The sequence below is a fragment of the Mytilus galloprovincialis genome, chromosome 10 (genome assembly GCF_965363235.1).
Source record: "Mytilus galloprovincialis chromosome 10, xbMytGall1.hap1.1, whole genome shotgun sequence".
Lineage (NCBI taxonomy): Eukaryota > Metazoa > Mollusca > Bivalvia > Mytilida > Mytilidae > Mytilus > Mytilus galloprovincialis.
Genome location: NC_134847.1, coordinates 88,942,435 through 88,958,802, shown reverse-complemented (window position 1 = coordinate 88,958,802; position 16,368 = coordinate 88,942,435). Strand labels below are relative to the sequence as shown.

Genomic DNA, 16,368 nt, shown 5'->3' with positions numbered 1-16,368 from the left:
AATAACTGTTTCACAAATGATATCAGATATGTTCCTTACGTCGTAACTATATACAATCCCCTTCCCTTTCATGAATGTGACCTACCGAATTAGACTATTTACTGGATTTGTTATCACACAAGCAAAAACGGGTGCCACATGTGGAGCAGGATTTGCTTATCTTTCCGGAGCACCTGATATCGCCCCTAGTTTTTTTTGTGAGGTTCGTGTTGTTTATTCGTTAGTTGTCTATGTTGTGTCATGTGTGCTGTTGTTTGTTTTTGTTTTTCATTTTTAGCCATGGCGTTGTCAGTTTGTTTTAGATTTATGAGTTTGACTGTCCCTTTGGTATCTTTCGTCCCTCTTTCAATATATCCGAGTGAACTTGCCTACCTTTTTCTCGAAATTATGGTAAGTTGAATACCAAAATATATGACAAACGCAATGATTTTAACTTTCTTATAATCAACATTCCATTGCTGTGTAGCAACATCCCAGCGGCACCAGCATATGAAATATATGTGTCTCAACTGATATGCTACTCTAGAGCTAGCTCAAAGTACGTTGAGTTTGTTGAACGAGGAATACTCCTATCTCAAAAGTTGCTAAGACAGGGCTATGAAACAATTAATTTAAGGTAATCACTCAAGAAATGTTACGGTCGTCATCATGAACTGATTGGTTATTATGATAAAAGTGTGTCAGAAATCATATCAGAGATTCTTCCTCAGTCATAAAAACCTCCCTTCATTACCGAACTGAACAAAGAAATAACACGACAGGTGCCGTATACGGTGCAGAAAATGCTTACCCTTCCAGTGTCATGTCTACTATTGTTTGTGTGTTTGTCTTTTTCATTTTTAGCCATGGCGTTGTCAGTTTATTTTCGATTTATGAGTTTGACTGTCCCTCTGGTATCTTTCGTCTCTCTTTTATACATATCATGTAGGTCAAAGTACACGGAGCATTGACTCACATCGAACAGCAAGCTATAAAGGCCCAAACTGATAATAGCATTAAACTACTCAAACGAGAAAACAGACGGTCTGATATACTAGTGTATAAAAGCGAAAAACACTTATGAAGCACATCAACAAACGACAACTATATTATTGTCCCAATTAATACGACATTCCCGGGATTGAATTTCCTATCATAATTTCCTTGAAGCTCACAGTGAAGCTATTAAACCAAGAGTTCCAAATTGTGAAGTTGAGATGATATTGCATCGGATATGTTCCTTATATGAGTTTCTGAATTAGACAATTTACTGGATGTGTAATAACACATGTTACATGAGCCACACTACGGGTGCCACAGGTGGAAAAGGATCTGTTCACCCTTCTAATGCACCTCAGATCACCCCCACTATTTGTTGTGGTTCATGTTGTTTAGTATTTAGTTTTATATGTTATGTCTTGTGTACTATTGTTTGTCTGTATTCGTGTTTAGCCATGGCTTTGTCAGTTTATTTTCGATCTATGAGTTTGACTGTCTTTCTGGTATCGTTTGTTCCCTTCTGTTGGACATTATATTCCTGACTAAAGCCCCCATCATATAGATACAGTTATAAATAATAAAACAAGTACTTGCATGACTTGAAGACTTGGAAGGTTGACGAATGCCTCTCTCTCTATTACTGTGATAAGGTTTCCACTAAGATGACTGTAAACGAACAATAATTGGACTTTATGTTGTTTTGTTTTATTATAAAATAAGCATTCATATCAACACTCAGATGCATACAACATTTCAGTAGATAAAAAGAATAAAAATAGAAATCTTGACTAAACAGACTAGGAAGCAAAATATAGCATTTGAAGCATGAACAAACGCGTTTAAGATCAACAAAGCCTTAAAAAAACAATCGGGTTTCTTTATGTGTTCAGAAGTGGTAGACATATCCTGCTCAATATGTTTACCTCGCTGTGATACTCAAAGGAAGAAGAATTTGATAAATGCAAATATTGAACATATCAGAATGACAGATTTGATGTGTATGCATCGTGCATAAGGATGGAGACCTAGATATGAGAAGATATGATACATGTTTGATTGCCAATGAGACAACTCTCCATCCAAGTCAAAATTTGTAAATGAAAAAGCCTCTACAAAAGTTGATTTTGAGCCAATTGTATACACTTTTATCGCTATTTTGTGCATTTTTCCTTTGATATTTTTTTGTGATAATTTTTCATATCATGCTACTCGCTTGAGATGGAAAATTATCGCTAGAAACTAAGCAGGCACGTGGCGTTGCTAACGAAATTGACATGTAATTGACAACGTCGTCATAGCGATAAACACATTACCATTGGTCATCTCAACTCGATTGCCTTTCTCGCTTTCGCCGTCCCGGTTCAAGCGAGAAAATCAATCTCGTTGAGGTGATCGTCAAAAATAATTATATAAGTCATCCTTAGCTGATAAATTATAGTCATAAGGGATCAGTTTGTTTATTGTTGACTTTTCAACTGCGATAATATTCATTACTGTTAAAGCGATTCGCTTCCAATCAATTTATAAAACAATGTTTCATTATCACTGAACTAGTATATATATTTTTTCAGGGGTCAGCTGAAGGACGCCTCCGGGTGCGAGAATATCTCGCTGCATTGAAGATCTGCTGGTTACCTTCTGATGTTGTTTATTCTATAGTCGGGTTGTTGTCTCTTTGACACATTCCCCATTTCCATTTGCAATATTATAGATAAATCAGTATGACGTTTATTTTCAAAGGTAAATAACAAATACTGAAGTTTCTTAACATATATACTGGACACATTATAAATGACTGCAAGCTAAATTGATTGAATAATATTGAATAAGATTTACTATGCAGTGTTGCAATGTTGTCTACTGTTTCCAAACTTTTGACATTTTTATCTATTATCTCCGTTCTGTTTTGCTTACACAATAGGGTAAAAAAAAGTGAATTATATGGTGCTGTCATATAATTCACTTTTGACAACAGAACAAAAATCAAGGATAGGCAGAAAGGTAAACAATTACAGTTGATATGTGGCTGTGAGCTAATTTGTTGCTAAATTTGTGTTTTTGAAGGTTTTGACATGTTGTTAAGTTTTAGCAGACAAGACATATTCAATTTTTAAATCAACAAGCACACATTTTGTTATTGGGATGTACAAGTACCCGACCAAGTCCACTTGTATTTTTGTCCATCTGATGAGTTAAGCCTTGTTCAACTGAGCTTTATAGTTTGTTCTTACGTTTAACTGTTATACCACTGTCCCAGGTCAGGGGAGAAATGGGATCCCGCTGTCCAAAGTCAGGATCCTGTAATTCAGTGGTTGTCGTTTGTTTATGTAAAATGTTCTTTTATATAAATAAGGCCGTTTTTTTTTCTCGTTTGAATTGTTTGACATTGTCATTTCGGGGCCTTTTATAGTTGACTATGCGGTATGGGCTTTGCTTATTGTTGAAGGCCATACGGTGACCCAAAGGTGTTAATTTCTGTGTCCTTTTGGTCTCTTGTGGACAGATGTCTCATTGGCAATCATACAACTCTTCTTTTATATATACAGGCTGTTAACTGATCATGTTGATCCTCTGACACTTTTATCAGAAAAAGTCACCGTTTTATGAGTAATGGAAGTTTATGAATTCCTCAGGTGTATTAACTCTAAAACTAGAAAAATTGTTAAAATGAAAAATATATTATATAATAATTGGTGTAATTTTCAGACTTATATATATATATATATTGAGTCTATAAGAATCTACCAACCAGTAAACTTAATAGGTATTGGATCATCAAAATTGACAATACTACACAAACAGGAAAAATTATATGAGTCTGAAAGATTGTGTAACAATACCGATAAATAGATGGAAAACAAAACACTAAAAAGTGTTGAATATCATTGCACAAAGATGGAAAATCTGAACAGATGATATAAATTATACAATAATTGCCAATATTTCGGCTCAACAAATGGCCTTCTTCGGTAACAAAAGTTTTAACAATAATGAGATATAATGTATAAGGTGTAAACATAGATCACTAATAATACAGGTAAGTTTTGGTCGATTGATTTTAATCCAAAATCCTGAATATAATAATATAAACACTAGACTGTAAATTTAATTATTTCTTTCTATTGATTCCATCTGGATGGAGGACACCCAGTGTTTTTATCCAAAACCTCTCCCGATTTTCTCTTTGCCTATTTTGCCATGTACAATCCTGTTCGATCACAAGGATCTTCATGTGATCAAAATCTTTCAGATTGTGATCTGGTAACCTGAAATGTTGGCTGACAGGAATATACGGTTTTTTTGTGAGGTCACTCCTGTGGCCATTAAGGCGTTTGTGAAATGGCTGCATAGATTCACCAACATATTGGAGACCACATCTAGGACACTCAAGAACGTAAATCACGTTTGAGCTTTTGCAGTTGACATTGCAGAAGATCTTGTATGTCTTTTCTGTGGTCTTACTGTGAAATGTTGACGAATGCTGCAATTGGTTGCAACATTTGCAGCGCTTATCCCCACAAGGCTGACAATTACCTACAGTATGGTTAGGTTTGGAAAGGTCAGCACGGACAAGTATATTTCTCAGGCTGTTAGGTTGTTTGAATGCAATCATGGGAGGCTCAGGAAAGATTTTGGATAACTTCGAATGTTTCTCGATTGCTGTCCAATGATCACGAATGGTCTTGAAACTATTTCTCAGGCATGGATGGTAGGTGAGCACACATGGGATTCTTTTACTTTTCTGTTTATCTTTGTAGGTTAGCAGACTGCTTCTGGGGATGGATTCCGCTTTTCGAAAACTATTTTTGATGTTTTTGTGTTTATATCCCCTTCTTTTCAAATGTCCTTTAAGCTGTCCCAGACGTTGTTTTGCAGTGTCTTCAGAGGAGCAGATTCGCCTTATTCTGAGAGCTTGGCTGTATGGAATGCTCTTCGTGCAGTGTGGAGGATGGCAACTTTCAGGCGACAAGTATTGATGAGTATCTGTAGGTTTAGAGTATATATCTGTGTTTATTATACCTACAGAGAGGGTGCTAGATGTATCAAGGAAGTTTATGGTGGAATTAGATGTTTCATGGGTGAATTTGATGGTAGGGTGTTGATTGTTAGCATTTGTTATAAAAGTTTGTAATTGTTGGTCTCCCTTGTCCCATTTCATGTCAACGTCATCAATAAATCGATACCAGGAAAGCGGTTTTTCGATGGAGCACTCCAGCAGTTGCTTTCCAAATTTACCCATGAATATATTGGCATAAGATGGAGCCATTTTTGTACCCATAGCAGTGCCATTTGTCTGTAAATAGTGTTCTCTTTTGAATGTGAAGTTGTTCTTTTTCAAGACCATAGTAAGCATTTCAACTAAGCAATCAGTAGGTGGAATTTTAAGAGATCGAGGGTCCCAAACTTCTCTACATGCTTCAATACCATCCACATGGGGAATATTCGTATAGAGAGAGGTGACATCCATAGTGACAAGAGTAGTATTGGCAGGTAGAGGGTTTAAATCCTGCATCTTTAGTAAGTAATCTGTAGAATCTTTAATAAAAGATGGCAAGTTTTCTACATGAGGTCGAAGATAGTAATCAACGAATTCGGATATTTTTTCGGTGGGATGACCATTAGCTGAGACGATTGGTCTACCTGGGTTACCAGGTTTATGAATTTTAGGGAGCAGGTAGAATCGCCAAGGTTTTGAATTTTCAGGTTTTAAATATTTGAAAGTATCTATATCAATGATGTTATTGTCACACATTTCCTTTAAACATTCTGTTATTTCCTCGCTGAATTGGAGGGTGGGGTCCGAATTAAGTTTATTGTAAAACCGGTCATCATCTAATTGGCGAATGGCCCCTTGGACATAGTTAGATTTGTCCATGACGACAACTGCACTCCCTTTGTCTGCAGGTTTAATAACAATGTCGTCATTATCTCTCAAATTTGTCAAAGCCACACGTTCATCAGGTGTTAAATTATCATAGGTCTGATTGTTTATTTTTACATTTGTAAGTATATCCGTTTTAACATTGTCTATAAATGATTCTAAGGTGGTGTTTTTGCTTGGTTTAGGGACCCAGTTGCTTTTCTTTCTAAATCTATATTCGTTGGAGTCATCAGAGTCACTATCTGAGGTGGTGCTATCGTCCTCTTTCGATGCAAAATGTTCATTGATGCGGAGGCTCCTGGCAAAATAATCCAGTTCCTCAGACAATTTAGTATCATTCACTGGACCTGGGACTGGACAAAAGTTTAGGCCTCTGGATAGTAATGACGTTTCGTCCTCAGTAAGTTGTTTGCTGGAAAGATTAACAACGGTAGTGATCTTGTTACTGAGGGCTTGAGGTCTACGTCTAAAATGTCTGTTTTTGGTTTTATTATTCTTTTTTTCTTTTGAACTAACGGATGGGAAAGAAGTACCATCCCGTTGAAATTTGCATCTTTGTCTGGAGCGGAGAGTGGCGGTCTTAGTGTTGGTTATATCTCTCAGGCGCTCTTGGATGTTCTCGAATTCGCTTGCTGTTAGATCTGTTTTGCAAGCCTGAGACAAGGAGTCAAATTGAAGTGTTAGGTTTTTAATATGTTCAATACAGTGTTCTCTAAGAAGTATGAGTAGACGGAGGGAACAGTGAAATAGGGTTTGATCCCACCTACGAAGAAATGTATTAGACAGGTTGCCGGTAGTTTGAGGCAGTGCTTTAATACATAAGCCACTGGGAATAACATTATTGTCAATATAATGACAGTAATTAGAAAGATAGTGTCTAGTACTAATTTGTATATATATATATATATATACGATAAAACAAATAGTAATAAAACCAACATCAAACAAAAATAGTTATTATTATAGTTTTATTATAGTTGTTATTTTATGTTCTAACAAAATTTGTCCTTAAATTTATTTCGAAACATTTACCAGGCATGTGCTGGAAAATGAACACCAGTATGTTGATGGTTTCTGTAACAAACGAAGAAAGACTGTGTGTTGTTAGTCGGTTTTAATCCTTCATTTTCTACATAATTAATTTGCCTGTACCAATTAAGGAATTTGACGGTTAAATTTCATTTGCTGATTGCTTACCTACATAAATGGTGACATATCAAACATAACCGAAAAAAGATAATTGCTTATCTATCATGACTCGAAAGCTGATTGAATATTCAATAATACATCAACAAAAGGTCGCATACCTACCTAATATTTAAAAGAATCAAAGACTGATTGCATATTGCACTTTACAAATTAAACCAGATGATTGCCTAACTAGATTTTACGTGGAATATGGCAAAGCTAAATAAATATTTCACAGTACACCATCAGCTGCTCGAATGTACCTATGTATAAAGTTAAATATTACATAGAATCAACAGATGATTGCTTACACGAGCTATTGTAATCACTGGAATATTGCAGATTATTGATCAACTCTATATTTAATGATTAAAATAATGGAATACTATAAAAAAAAAGTTGGCAGATATTATACAAAAAGCAAATCAATTGCTCTGAAATTCTAACCTGAGTGTGTAAAAATAGAAACAAGATGTGTTAAGGGTCAAGTTCAAGGTACGGCCCTTAACACGGATTTATGTTTGTTTGTTTTGACATTGTTGTCGATATAAAGGAATTTGATGCGACTGTCATACAAGTGAGAGGTTTAAAAAGCAATTAAACCAGGTTTAATCTATCATTTTGATATAAAAGAAAATGATTGTTCCAATTCATGAATAGTGACTTCACATTTGAGTTTTTCTCGGACTATAGAATTTTATTTTTTTTTACTTTTTACATAAATAACATCTGAACAAGGATTTGATGTTGTAAATATTATAGATTTTTTCGTTAAAAAAACACTTCATGAAAGTAATTTTGCCCTAGTGTGATGGTAAAATATACGCCAGGAAAAACGATTTAAATGAAGGAATGAAGGCTATCACTAAGATAATTACTATCAGTAATGGTGGCGTTAAATAAAACAGTGCAGAGTACATAAGCAGGCAATTGATCACCTCTAACATGTCTAAACAAGCATTTAATATTTTCAAAATAGATAAGAAAAAATTAAATAGATAAATTAGAGCAAAATAATTAATGCTCTGTCACCATGTTTGCCCTTAAATGCCCAAGCATTCCATTATCACGGTATATGTACCATTATCACGGTATATGTAAATAAAATAGGTAAACTTATAGTGTATTATATTGATAAATTGCACTTACAAAGTGTAAGTGTTTGCATGTAGTGTTATACGAAAAGTAATACTCATAAAGCTTTAAATAAAACGGCTAATCTAGTATCCTTTTTTAATAGAAATGTTGTGCTCATACTGAATGTCAGATATAAATATATGTCTGAGTATAAAGTACTTTGTTAGAATTATTAGGGGAAAATATTAACAAAAATGTAACAATGTATTTATAAAAAGAGGAATGTCCATCAAACCTGTCTAAATAGACACGTGGCTGGTAGGAAAACAGCTTCCATGTACCTTTCATTATCGAAAAGCGGGTCGATCAAAATTTTCAAGTTAGCTAAACCTCCCACTTGTACATGTTGTATATCATTTATTTATATATCCGTTATTATAGTAAAAAATATTGGCAAACATACATGACGTGTATAACTAGGATCCAGCAACCAATATTTTGTATACTCTTATCATAAACACATTTGAATAAAAACAAAACAAATACATATACAAATGAATTTAAAACGAGATGCATACATAATAGCGTTAAATAACTACTAGTATTATCTAATGAAATAAGAATATAGTGAGTAATTACATGGCAGATAGACGTGGAAGATTGACGAATGCATGTGTCTCTATTACCGTAATTGGGTTTCCAGTAAGACTACTGTGAAAGAAACATATACTTTTTTTTTATGTTATAACCAATTTAATAATTTTTGTGGTTGCACATTTGCAAATATATATAAAAAAGAGATACTAAATGACATTTTAGAATTTAAACGAATAAAACAATATATCGATCAAAAGAAAGATGACGAACAAACAACTGCGGACTGTTAACCTTTAAACAGATATGATTGAGAAAAATAAACCCTTTTAAAACTTAATTTGTAACTAGTTTGTTCGAGACGGGTAAACAGTTGGGGCGCACATGAGCAATGCATATCATCGAATTTAAGGTGATCATTGTCTTTTAATTAAAAGTAAAACCATTATAAACGTATCATCACCTGATTCCTAATTTTCATTTCGATAACAGCAATTTCCTTGATGTAAATCTTTTCGTTCTCTAAAATAGCACTATCACAAAAGGTACTTTCTATTTCACATTTTCCTTGGAGATCAGTATCATTTTATTATTTTGCTTTTACCGTCACTTTGTAAGATTTATCAATTATGTCATTTGCGGTAAAGGTATCGTTCTTTTACAAAATAAAAAAGACTGCCAAGGAATATTTGTTATCCAGTGAATAAATTGCCTACTCCTTATATGGCACAACTTTAAAATCCTTGATATAAAAAAAGGATCTTTGTTGCACTTGTTTTGTTATAATTTACATTTTCTCCGACCTACAGCAGTTTTAATAACTCTGTGAATCATTTACAATTGTAATTCATTTATTTGATGTGTTTGGGCTTTTTATTTTGCCATTTGACTAGGAACTTTCCGATTAGAATTTTCCTCGGAGTTTAGTATTTTTTTATTATTTACCGAACATATCAAATAATTTTCAATTTATCAAATCACAGTACCAGACACACATTTTTAATTTACAGATTAGTGAAGAATGATAATCAAATATACAAAATAATGGAATCATTTATACCCATATACAGGAATTCAAGGCTTTCAATGTGACAGGAACGTTAATGTTATGAAATTATCAGTTGGATTGCAAATAATTGATAAATAAGGGAAATGAAAACAAGTAAATTTGAGGTAATGATGCAAAGGGAATTTATGTTGTAATATTTGTTTATTTACTTGTATCACAAAGGAGAAAAAAAAGTGATCCCCTTGATGCCAATGATCATTATGAAAATATCACTTTTTGACGGTCCAGTCTTTCAAGAGATCATATATTTGACTTATCAATGTCTATTTGTAGCTTTTTGTTCGGTGTGAGTCAAGGCTCCGTTTTGAAGACCGTACATTGACCTATAATGGTTTACTTTATAAATTGTTATTGGGATGGAGAGTTGTCTCATTGGCACTCACACCACATCTTCCTATATCTATGTGTATTTATTGGTTTACATATATATATTCGAGACAAAGAATTGTTGCCTGAGATATGGTTAATGCAAAATTTAATTACCTAAGAATATAAAAAAAGCTTTGAAAATCATCGTTATATTAAAGCCTTTTGACGTTAAAAGTCCTGAAGTTAAAATTCTATAACGTTTTAATTCAATTTAACAGAATATGTGTTTTTACATATGTTTTGTGTTACTTGATCTTGACTTGTTTTACAGTTATTTGATTTTAATTTCTATATGTATGTATAAGTACTTTTTTAAAAGTATACTTTATCAGTTATTTCAATTAAAAGATTTTTAGTTTAAAAGCAACTCACTATATGCACATGATTATTTTGTTTATACGCAGAATTTGGTTTAGAAGAAAACCCAACATTGTTAGATAATACAAATAATTACACCATTACACAATTATATTTTGATATTATTGACATGTTTCGAAAATACATAAAACAACAACATTAGAAAATTAATATCGCTTTACATATAAAGATCCGTGCACAAAATTTTATATACTGAAGAAAGATTAAAAAAAATGAAGATATCAGATGGAAAATGCCACATTTGTCAAGATGACAGTGATATAGAAACCCTGAAACACTTATTTTGCAGTTGTAGGACATCACAGTCAATTTCGAAAAATCTCTAAAAAATACTTATCAAATCAAACATAGGAATACATAATCCTTTTGTTGAAAAAGACATTCTATTAGGTTAAATACGAGGGAATTAAAATATGATAATTTTTTAAACATAATTATCATATATTATAAATGGACACTATGGAAAATTAGGAATTCAATAAAATTTGACAAAACGCCTAAAGCACCACAAGATATTTATAACATTTGGAAACAAAACTTTAAAAATAATCTAAAATTTGTCTTTCTTTTGAAAGGCGTTTACATCATTGATAAGACAAAATTTGAATCGGTTATAATGAAAAGTTAGACAGTAAATATAGTATAAGCTTGAGTCAAAGTACATTTTTCTTTGGTTTATCGCATAAAAATATCGATTTTATCAATTTGTACAAACATAAAAATGTATTAGCCTATCATGTTTATTATAGTAATAACATCTTTTGTGTGAGTATCTTATTATTTACTTACTATTTTGAAATTAAAGTATAGAACTGTTAGATGCTTCTAACATTATATTGATATATTTTTTACACTTATTGTAAATCCAAGGTATAAAATGGACTACATTTGTATTGCCTTCTATTTTCCCTGGATAGATGGTTCATTTTGTAAACAGGGACTCTTAGCTTGTTCCTGGGCGACTACGGTAATTGTATAAAGGAAATATTTAGGAATAAAACGTTTATATGTCAAAAAAAAAATAATACCACTTTACATTCATGTACGTGTCTGCAATAAAACAACAAAAAGACCTAACTTCTTTTGGCATTCATACATTCTAGTAAAACACACAGTTAGTAATTCGTTTGTGGTATCTAGGTGATCTGTCATAAATTCATGGGAAGTGTCTGTTGTTATTCTGTGTTTTATACGATGTAATATACTTGTATACTGTTTATTTGTGTGTTTCTGCGGGATGATTGGCTAACCCTAAAACCAGTTCAACCCTCCATTTAACAAAAAGAAAAAGTCATGTACCAATCATGATATGGCAGGAGTTATCATATAGCCCGTTTCTATGAATGTTGATATTTGTTGTTGTTGCAGTCTAATGTGTTTGTTGTTTCGTTGTTTTCCATTTAAGATTTTTCAATTTGTTGAACCGGTTTTGTAACCGGTTTATGACTATTGAACAGCGGTATTTTGTTTTTGACTTTATTAATATGCCTGTACCAAGTCCGGAACATGACATTTTGTGTTTGTATTGTTTTTCATTTTTGCTATGTGTTCTGTATATGCGACTTTTTGTGTTTCTTTGGTTTTTCTCCGTTTTGAGATTTTCCTCGGAGCTCAGTTTATTGCGATTGAACTTTTTATTATCTTAATTAACTATATATCCTTAACGCGAGTCTTGTATGATTTCAGATACAAACGTGGTATCACGAGTCAATCACTTTATTAAAATATCAACACCTATTTTTCAAGACGGATTTTTATTATTTGTCCATTATTGTCCAAGCTCGTTTTGTTTATTTCATACATATACGGAAGGTTAAAGCTAAAACGGCAGATATTTATTTTAATTACATAGGGTGATGATCGATTTGTTCGTAAGTCGTTAGGGTCTATTCGAAAATCAAAATAATATTTCGATATGTATATTTTTAACTTTAACTGAGATATTTACCACGTTTTTCACCAAAAAAAATTAATTTTTGTTTGTTATTTGCTAGGTCAATTTTACGCATTAAAGTAAATTAAGGTATAATATATGTCACCCTATATGAACACGTCATATTAACATCTTCCACCAGTCTATTTCTTAGAAATAGACAGTAAAATTAAATGCAAAATAAAATACCTCAAATGACATTAAAATCTAAATTATTTTTTTTATTAGAAAATACTTTTTTTTTCATTTTGTGGTCTGAGCAGACAAAACTAATTGGACAGTTAAACAGGCCCAACATTTTATATCCTCTATAATTAATTTAGTACTTACAGACTATTAACCGGAATATCTCGAAACATATTTGCCGTAATTCTTAACAAGTTGTTGTTATCTAAATTCCTAAAAAAATTTAAGATAAAGCAAGATTAATTCACAATAGTATCAGTAGCCTGACGACATCAATAAATATATAAATTATTTACCCTCTCTGTCTTATAAACACATATAATTAAGAAATAAACCATGGCTTTACTTCATTTGGGTGTAAAAGCGTTGACTTAAGTACATTTTGTATGAAGAGCGGAATCGCATCATTCTAAAAAGGTGCTCACGGTCAACGCTTTTACAACCCTATCAAGTTACAAAAAATGCATTCAATACTTATAATTATATTTTTTAGCTAGAATCATAAAAACACGATTTTTATCAAGTTTGTACTTAATTTACCTGTGCACTTTATTGCGGGACCTAGTGTCATTATGAATGAAGTTGATTAAGAAATAACGCGAGATTGCAGTGTAGCCAATCAGGATAACGTATTATAATAAAACATACATCTACTGTAATTATATTAAAATATATTTTGCTACACGATACATTTTACAAAGATGACATATCTGATTTTCCACCTCAAGTTACTATTGTGCACAAAATCGTCCAATTCATCTCAATCTGGGTCAGTGTAAATGAAAGTATCCTAGAATTCGTTCCAATATATGTCTTCGAACATCGTTTATAAGGACGTGTTTGAAATATGTCTCAGCATGTAAAACAAAGCTATCTTAGGACAGTACTAATTACGATGGTCCTAGGACTAGAATCATCATTTTTGAAAAAAAAAATATGTGGAGATTTATGACATATGTTTTATTGTATTTCAGTATATACTTAAAGCGAGACAAGATGAGCTTTTCATGGAAAACAATGAACACAAAATAAAAGATTTATTGGTACTGTAATACTCATATTTACGGTATCCTATATGATAAAAAAAATCTCTAAGAATTTCATACGACAACAAAAGTAAATAGTAATTAAACTTTTTTAATGTGATATGCGTTCTGCAATTTTAGTACAGTGAAACTTCTGTAAAACGGTTTCTCTAAATATCGGTTCTCCCTTCATACCGTACAAATCAAGAAGTCGCTATTTATATCATTAAGTTTGGTCCTTTGATCCAAACGAGTGCATTACATGTATTGGATCGGTTTGGTAAGTATCAAAAATGTTTTAATGATGATAGTATTTTTTAAGCTTCAAAAAGAGCATCACAAATTATTTGAAATGAGGGCAATTCAATGACATCGTCAAATATACTTTTTTAACTATTGAGGGCAACTCAATGACATCGTCAAATATACTTTTTTTTAACTATTGATGCCCATTTCATACAAATTCGTATATAGACGCACAATTTTAGGAAGTAAAGCAGTACACAAAATGTTTCTGCTATATCTGAATGTATTTAGATATGTCCATCAAGTTAGTTCTAGAAGACCCACACAAAGTTCTTGTAATATGCTAATTATTCGTAAAACTCAAATGAATACTATCAGCCTTTTTTGTTGATATTAGATTTATGGATCAATTGTCTTCAAATTGAAAATGATCAAGCACAACTGAATCTTTGACTAATATCTAAAAAACATTTTGTTTAATAGGTCTTATTCTAATAGTAACAGTATTTAACATTGCCATTAAAGTGCGAGGTTTGGCATGCCACAAAACCAGGTTCAACCCACCATTTTATTCTTTAAAAATGTCCTGTACCAAGTCAGGAAAATGGCCAATGTTATATCATAGTTCGTTTCTGTGTGTGTAACATTTTTACGTTGCGTCGTCTGTTTTCTCTTATATTTTAGTGTGAATTCACATTACTATGAGACGTGTGACGGTACTTTTCTATGCCAAAGTCATGTATTTGGTTTTGATGTTATATTTGTTATTCTCATCGGATTTTGTCTGATGCTTGGTCCGTTTCTATGTGTGTTACATTTTAATGTTGTGTCGTTGTTCTCCTCTTATATTTAATGCGTTTCCCTCAGTTGTGGTTTGTTACCCCGATTTTGTTTTTTGTCCATAGATTTACGAGTTTTGAACAGCGGTATACTACTGTTGCCTTTATTTATACTTGTTTACTATTGTATTACGTTTTTTTACTATTGGGTTTATGCCATATTTGTTGCTTTTGTTTCGTATTAGGACATTGTAACTTTTAGGTTTATCTTATGTATTTAAGGACGACATTTATGACATCTGATTTAACGAGACCTTTGTTAACCTGACTTATAGTATGAAGACGTGTCTTAAGATCATGTCCTAATTCTGGTCATATGACAGCTTCGTTGACACGACCCCTGTTTATCAAAATCATTAACAATCATAAACTTGACGAGCATACTTAGGGGAGAAGCATCCGTTTACTATTCGACCTACCCTAGAATAGGCCTAAATACCCCATGCTGTGTTTTGCGAACTTGTGTGTTATTTCGTCGACAATTCTTTTATAGCCTGAAGATTGTAGCCTTTTTAAGATAATGAATTTTGTGTCTTTCATTGACATCAATTAGCCTGAAAACAATAGCTATTTGGGCATTTTCATGAGTGACGTAATAGTTTTGATCATACTGCCTTTTTGTGTAAAGAATAAATCAAAACATTTCATTTTCCCTTATTTTATGATGGACATCAGACACAGTTAAAAAATAAATTATATGATGTCAATGTCGAACGTACTTCCTCATTACTCCATATATATCATTTATATACTGATACTTACATTAATACACTGGAGCTAGTAAGGTTTGCAAACCCTCCAGGTTCAATTATTCGGATTTTATTATCATTCAAATACCTAGAAATGATTTGATAACATATTATTTACAAATTGAATAACTTTTAATAATGAATTTCAAATTATAAAAATGTCAAAAAAGATATAACAGTCATTTGTTCGTTTATTATTTTGGAAACATTAGTAATTGTTAATGAAGTATGAAGAGAGTTCAAAGTTAATAAAGCGCTATTTTCATATACTAGCAGTGGACTTTTATTAACTTAGGCCGTGTTCACATTGACCTTAACTCGGTGTTGTGTTATTGTAACTCACACATAAACTAAACTTAATTGCGTTCCCATTGATAAAACTCAATGTTTACATAAAATTGAGAATGGAAATGGGGAATGTGTCAAAGAGACAACAACCCGCCCAAATAAAAAACAACAGCAGTTTAAATCATGTTTTGTCAATATGCAGTCGATAGTCGATGTTAGCCTTGTGTAGGTTTAGTATACACAACACTAGACATTCAGAACTTTAATTTCCCATGTATATTTAAAAAAGAAACAATTTTTACATAAAATTGATACTTATAACACTTATTAATAAAGTTCTTTACAGAAATATTTGTCTAACCTTGATATATTTATGTTTTATAAAAACACTTTACGTAGCCTTATTAACCCCTAATCAAGGCTCATCCATCATCATTGCCGAACACATATTTCATTTGAAAAGGTCTTCCCGAATCAATTAGACGTACACACTGACAGAAATATTTGTCACTTGTCTTTATACTCAAATAACGATTTAATTATAAATGCATTACTGAAAAAGGGTGA

The 16,368-nt window shown here is 32.3% G+C and overlaps 1 protein-coding gene and 1 long non-coding RNA gene across 2 annotated transcripts in view; both read right to left on the bottom strand.

The window, feature by feature from the left end:
• LOC143048715 (titin-like) overlaps positions 1–16,368 on the bottom strand; it is a 226,161-nt gene that overhangs the window by 61,913 nt on the left and 147,880 nt on the right. The window lies entirely within an intron of this gene.
• On the bottom strand, positions 1,572–15,601 carry LOC143049446 (uncharacterized). Its single transcript, XR_012970246.1, has 4 exons — positions 15,527–15,601; positions 12,799–12,867; positions 8,765–8,836; positions 1,572–1,644 (listed from the first exon to the last, which is right to left on the bottom strand). It is a non-coding gene; the product is annotated as an uncharacterized LOC143049446 (long non-coding RNA).